At 43.2% G+C, this 7,076-nt stretch overlaps 1 pseudogene; it reads left to right on the top strand.

The window, feature by feature from the left end:
• The first annotated feature begins 881 nt into the window (after positions 1-881).
• On the top strand, positions 882-5,688 carry LOC148933898 (uncharacterized; annotated as a pseudogene).
• The last annotated feature ends 1,388 nt before the right edge of the window (positions 5,689-7,076 follow it).

Here is a 7,076-nt window from a genome sequence, read left to right as displayed (position 1 = left end):
ACGGTTGCTTACATCATGCCTGCAACCGCACCATCTTTTCATCAGAAAAGCAACCGTCGTCCTTCTCTCTCCAATTATCCCAAATCGACGAAAATCTGATTTACTCTCCCTTCTCTCTACTTTTGCTCTCTCTCTCTCTAGAAACTAAACCCTAACCAAATTCGACCAGTTTTTCTTTCATTTTTCAGATCTGCACCGATGGATTCTACCCAACGCACCGGAAGTTCCCAAAGCACTGTGTACGACCCGACCCTGCTGGCAGAATTGACGCAGAAAATGGGGAGCGTCGAGAAAGCAAAGGAGGTGTATGCCCTATTCGCCGCTAGCCTGATGCCGTCTGCGCCGGTCGTACCACCACTGACGATTCAGGCAGACTCGGCTGCAAAACCGGCGAATCTTCCTGAAGAAGGACCGCGAGATTCTACATCTCAACATGCAGAAACCGCTTCACAAAAAGCGGAGGAAGAGGGGGCAGCATACGAACGGCCGGAGGGTGATGAACCGACTAACGACGAGACCATGGTGGAGACGGAAAGGCAAGAAACTGAGAACCCTAATCTTGAGGGTAGGGAAATTTGTGAGGGGGAAACCCCTGTTTCTGATGAAGTTCGTGAGGGGGAAACCCCTGTGTTAGATGAAATTGTGGAGGGGGTAACCCTTATTGTGGATAGTGTGATTGAGGGGGAAGCCCCTGCGTTAGAGAAAGTTGCTGAGGAGGAAACCCCTATTTTAGAGAAAGTTGCTGAGGGGAAACCCCTATGGAAACGGGGGATGAGACCCCAGTTGATTTCAGGGGTGCGACCCCTGAGTTCGTGGAAGAGGGGGCAACCCCAGGAGATGTCAGGGGGGAGAACCCCATTTATATTGAGGGAGCAACCCCGATGTTGGTTGGTGAGTGGGAAACCCCGGAAAAGCTTTTGGAGGAATCAGATCTACTCACGACTGGAGTAACGGAGCCCGAAGGAGGGCTGAAATTGATTCTGGACCTGGTTGATGACCAGGAGGAAGATGTGTCAAAGGTTGATAAGAGGGCAGAAAGGAGGCGCACCAGGAGGAGCCTCCTCGATGAAGTCGATGACTTAGTTCCTGACGCAACAGAGGCAGAGGAGCGTCGCTTGGCCAAGGAGAAGGCGAGGAAAGGAAAGGCGGCGGCGACCTCATCCACCCGGTCTAGGAAAGCTCCCTCCGTCTAGGAGGTCGAGGAGACCCTTTCCCCTGTAACCGAGGAATCCTCTGTCGAGGAATAAGACGAGCCCATCCCTGAACCCATCTATGACTCTGAGGAAGCTGAAGAAGAGCCGATTCCAGGACGTCCGGAAGTCTGGCTGACTAAAGAGTTGTTAGAGGAGATGAGGCAGTTCGACGACCAAAAGAGGATCGCAGTGTACAAGGAAAGATGTAGTGCCGGGAAGATGGCCAAGTCAGGGAAGCAATACAGCTCGAGGGAGCTTAAGATGATTGCATGTGATAAGGAATTCCACGCTTGTATCCAATCGATAGGATTCGAGTGGTTGTTACAGCACAGTCAGGAGAGGGTGCCAGTGGATCTAGCAAGGGAGTTTTTCTCCACTTTTCGTTTGAAGAATACCACTGATCTCGACGCGGATTCTATCACGTTCAGGCTTTTTAATGATGAGTATGAGATGAGTATTCGGGAGTGGTCTCTGCGGATGGGGTTGTGTACCCAGGCCGAGGATGAAAAGGGGGCGTGGAATGATCGGATGGTTGGAGTACCGAAGAACACACCAGGTTTTAAAGTACAGACGGCATGGGAACTGATCACGCACCACAAGTCGGGAACGTTTAAGTCCAGCTACTCCAAGGCCTCCCACATTGAAGACCGGGTTCTCCGCTTTGCTCAGACGTTTGTCAGTTATAACTTGATGGGTACCGCGAATTCAGCTCTCACCACTACCGACCTCTACTTCACATGGTGCATGGCGAAAGGTGTAAAGGTGCACCTAGGATATTGGCTGGCGCAGGCGTGCCACCAAATGACGAGCAACCCTGCGCGTCATATGTACACCTGCCACCTCATCGGCGCTTACCTCCAGAGAAACATAGAAATGAAAATTGCCAAGACCGCTCCGTTGGTAGTCATGTGCGAACCCCCAGAGGTGTTTAGTGTTGATTATTTCTTCAATAAGGGGTTGCTGCAGACTCAAGGCACCAAGACTCTCTTCTATTCGTTGGGAGACAAGGTGAAGGCAGAGCCGGAGGAAGCTGAGGAAGCCATGCCAAGTGAAGAGATTGAAGAGCTACGCAAGGAAGTCCAGAACGTGAAGAAGGAAATGCAGTCGATGAAGAGAGAAATGATTAAGGAGCAAGGTGAAGGCAGAGTCGGGAGGAAGTGAAGACCCTGATGGGTAACATTGCAGATTTGGCGGTGAAGAGCGCCAAACAAAATGAGCGAATGACGGAAGCGGTGGAGCTTTCAATGAAAATGTTAAAGTGGTTGCAGCAGACGGTCCCCTTGACCAAGTCGAGGACAACTCCTGGGTCCAGCAGTGAAGTCAAGCAACCCACTCAGAGCAGTCCCTCCGTCAGGCAATCGCAGCAATCGCTCAAGCAGTTGATTCCCCCGGCCGTTCCCAAACAAGTTCCAGCCCCATCTAAACCGAAGTCTATAGTGAGGAAGCCAGTACCCGAACAAGCAGCACAGGAGGAAGAAGAGCTGGAGCAGCCAGCAAAGAAGAAAGTCAGAGTGACCCGACCCGGAATTCCGCCCCAGTCTGGCTCTCGAGGGAGCCAGCCCTAGAAGTGAACCACCATCTCTTGACCAAGTAACTTTTATTTTTTTTCGTTCCTTTAGTTTTTTTATTATTCCTGTCATCTACGTGTGTTTTATAATTGTTGTGTCTTCTCCAACTTAGCCCACTGCGTGGTCTAAGTGTGAGAAGTTTATATTTTCTGTTTTGTTGTGCTTTTCTTGTGTTTTCTGTTTTATTGTGTTTTTCTCCCACTTAGCCCAATGCTTGGTCTAAGTGTGAGAAGTTTCTGTTTTTGTAACCTGTTTTGTTATTTTGCATTGATCTCTCTGTTCCCCCCTTCACGACGATGGCTTGGGGACAAGCTTGAGTGAAGTGGGAGAGGGAGAGGAGTCAATGCATTACTTTGTCAGCATGATAAGAGTCTTTAGGTCCAAGTTTTGTTTGTGTCGCATGAGCCAATGAATATAATACGGCATGATTCCCTTAGTGAAAGTAATTGAAGATAGGAGGCATTTCAACTTAGAAGCTTTTTCCTTAAATAAATCTAGTTAATCTGAGTGAAGCGAGAATGATGGAGGATGCCTCTACCTACTTAGTTGTGAAGCCCTACTATAATAGTAAGTTACAAGCCTTAATTAACTTCGAGCTAACACATGATTAAGGGCAACCACTGAATGCTTATGGAGAAGAGCTGTGAAGGAGAAAAAAAAAATGGGAATTGGGTTATGAAGGTATAAGCTGGACGAAGTCCAGAAGAAAGGAGAAATGGAGGAATAAGCTGGACGAAGTCCAGAAGAAAAAAAAAATGTATAAAAAAAAGGGAGAAAAAAAATATACATAGAAAAGAGGAGGAATAAGCTGGACGAAGTCCAGGGGGAAATGGTCTAGAAGGCAGGGATGATAATAGCCTGACCCAGGAAGGAGGAACTTTCATGCATTGGTTATATGGTGAAAAGCGTTATAATTTGCTGGGTCTAACACGTTTCCTAAGCCAGGTGTGTGAAAAATATCGCTAGATCGAGGAAATGCTGAAGGAGATGGTCTAGCAAAGGAATGAAGCGAAGTAAGCAGAATTCAAAAGAAAAGAAGGCGTGACGGAGGGAGCCAGTGGCTGAGGGCAACAAAGTCAATCTATACCTCGCTGGGCCCCACTCCAACGCCTATATATAGAAGAGCATGCAACGCACATCATATCACTTTTTTCACTCTCTTCTTAGCTCACACACATTACACACACTTGGGAATGGGAGATCTGGGGTAGTCGGGTACGAAGGGTTACTTTTCTTTAGAAGTTTCGCAGTTGCAACACCGTCCGAGTGTGGACGAAGATACAATCTCTCTTAATTTCAGTTGTTTTACTCGTTTTGCTGTCGAACTTCACTTTTGGGAGTCCACTTGGTTGTTGATGATACTCGTTACCTTTTCGCTTTGGTTGATTTGCGTTTAGTTGTTAATTTTCAAGTTGATTTACGTAGATCTCGTTGCTGGAAGTTTATTTTTACAAGTATTATGTCAATCTCTGTTTTATTTTGATGTTGTGGTGTTTGATATGGGAACTCGGTGATAGATCTGTGGTTTATTGACTGATTGGAGGTTGTTGTTCGAATCTGAAGTGATGAAGTGTTTCTGTTGGTTGGAGTTTGTGTTGGACGCTTGGATCCGGAGTGGATTTAGCGTCTGAGGTTGGATCCGAAGTGAGAAAAGGAAGTTGATAGATGGATTTGAGTTTTCTTCTTGTTTTCTGTTTTACTTCGTCTAGCGTCTACAGATCTGTTTAGTTCTTCGTTGATTATGCATAAATTTGACCGAGATTTAGTTTGCTCTGTTTTGATTTCGTTCATGTTGATTTCCTTATGAGTTTTTAAGCAATTTGGTTGTAGAAGATGATGTCGCTGTTAGTTAGTACTAGAGTTAGTTATTCTGCCAGCTTTTCGTACGTACTCTGCTTTTTCAGTCATGGTCCCCACAGTCAGTTTGTTTCCTAGGTCTAGATAATTAGAGTAGTTTTCTTAAATCAAGTGTTGAGCAGTTAATTTCCTTTGCAACGTTTTCTTATAATTTCGCCTAGGTTTAGCTATTAGCTTAGGAGTTTTAAGATTCCCAAGTCAAGTTTAATTTGTTTTCTTCAACCCAAGAAAAAAATGCGTGGCAGCAGCCAACACCAAAAACAAACCCAAATCCTTGAACATGAGTATTACGCATCCTTCTCTGTGGGATCGATCCCTACTTCCCTGTACTAGGTTTAGTAAAGTGGTTGAGGGTTTTTGAAAGAAGTGCTCTGTGTGTCCGACGACCAGGATTTCCTGCGACCAACGAGTTCCTAGACCGCGTGATCTAGTGGATTTGCTGGACCTAGGGAACCTGTTATTTCCTTTTGAACACACTGTAAACACAAACCTACTTTCATCCACCCCTTCACTTCATCTTCTTCCCCTTCCTCTTCACCGTCTTCCCTCTCCTCCCGCCACCATTCTCACTCTAGTAACCTTTCTCTCTCTAGAAGAACGAGAGGTCCTGGCCTACATGCTCACCAGATCCCTCCAATCAACCAACAAGAAGCCCCCTTCCAAGAAGCAGTGCCGCCACAATTCGCTGCCCCTCTTCGACTGCGACTGCTTCCACTGCTACACCAGCTTCTGGTTCCAACCACGAGCTCATCCACCAAGCCATCGAAGCCTTCGAGGACCACTTGAACTCCGGCGACTCTGTCAACAACTCCCCCAAGACCAAGCACAGGGACAAATTGGCCCGCCGCAACAAACCCCTAATTTCCTCGCCGCCCGAAAATCAAGAAATTCCCATCTCCTCCGCCGCGCCACTGCCGCCGCCGCCCGATGTTGAGGCTGATGGTGATGAATTAGCTTCGGGAGTGAGTGGGGAGAAGGAGATGGAGGACGACTGTGTGGCAGCGCCGGCGGCGAGGACGCATAAATGGGCTTTTAATGACAACTTTAAGGTTATGATTAGGAGTTGGTAATTCCATTAAAATTGCTTTAACTTGGTCAAAATTGTTATTAAAATTGCTGACTGTTAAATATTAACGGAATTGTTAACGGTGGACCAATTGTGATCCAATTTGAAATGTACAAGACCAGAAAATTCAAAAGATAAAGTTTATGACCAAAATGATAAAATAGATATATGTTTATGACCAATTTTGACCTTTACTCTAAAAAAAATCGAATTTTCAGATCATGAGGTCAAAGTCAGAATTTCAAAAATTAACAGCCTCCTTCATGCGTTATCATTCCTCCATCCAACTCAAAGATCAAAATCAACAGAAACTATTGCTTCCAACATATGAAAATCAACAGTAACTATAACTATAATCATCGCAAACATGTGATTAGCATTAGTGGCAGCGTTAAATAACAATTTGTCGAAATTGGATGACAGAGGTTAACGAAGCTCACACAGAGGTGCGCCGTCGTCTGTCTCTGCCGGAATGAGTGTCAATTAAGTTGAGAAAATAAAGGAGAAAGATATGAGGTAAATGGTTTTTAGTAGAAAACTGATGAAGTGGAGTTTTATTTATTAATTTTTAAAATTAGTTAACTCAAAACTACGTCGTTTTAATGCATTGCATAAATTTTAGTTGCCACATCAGCTTCAATTTTATCATTTGGGAAAAAATCAGAAAAATTCATAGTTCATGCATTTATATTCCAAAAAATAAAGTTTGGAGGAAATTTCAAAAAATATTGAAAGTTTATGTATTTGTAGGCAAATAACCCTAAATAAATTGATGTAGGAGAAAAAAGTCAATGGTCTAGGTACACCATGTTGGCATGATTACATGGTATGTCTCACTAATGACAATTTGACCTATGGAATTGTAGAAGATTTACTTTCAATTAAATATTCGTATTAAATGTAGATTCACTTCTAAATTTCTAATATGGAAACATTTTTTGTTTACCTCCTATACTATATTTATACACACACATATTCATTTATGCAATATAACCGCATATGTGACGATTTGTAATAATCTAAAATGGAGTATTTATATTGTGCCATTAATTTGAAAATTATATGAAATTGCTTTCTCTCTTATTATATGCAGTATATAAATGTGTGAAAAATGAGAATTAAAAAGTATGATCATAGTTTAAATTTGTTGCTTTTATATTACTTGAGTGAAGTATATTTTATGTACAGAAAATTCACCAAGAAAAATTATAACTTAAATTTGTTAGCATTCCATATTGATATTAATATATAAAAATTATATAATTTAGCTCTTATTTTATTTATCATTGCATCATTAGTTAAATGAAAATTATATAGTTTAGCTCTTATATTTTATTTTAATCGTTGCACATCATTAATTAAAAGTAAATTATATAGATTAGCTCTTGTTTT

The sequence above is a fragment of the Salvia hispanica genome, chromosome 1 (assembly GCF_029641045.1).
Source record: "Salvia hispanica isolate PSC_SH4W2 chromosome 1, Shi_PSC_v1, whole genome shotgun sequence".
Taxonomy (NCBI): Eukaryota; Viridiplantae; Streptophyta; class Magnoliopsida; order Lamiales; family Lamiaceae; genus Salvia; species Salvia hispanica.
Note: the sequence above shows the minus strand (reverse complement) of the source record. Positions and strands in the feature narration are given on the sequence as shown.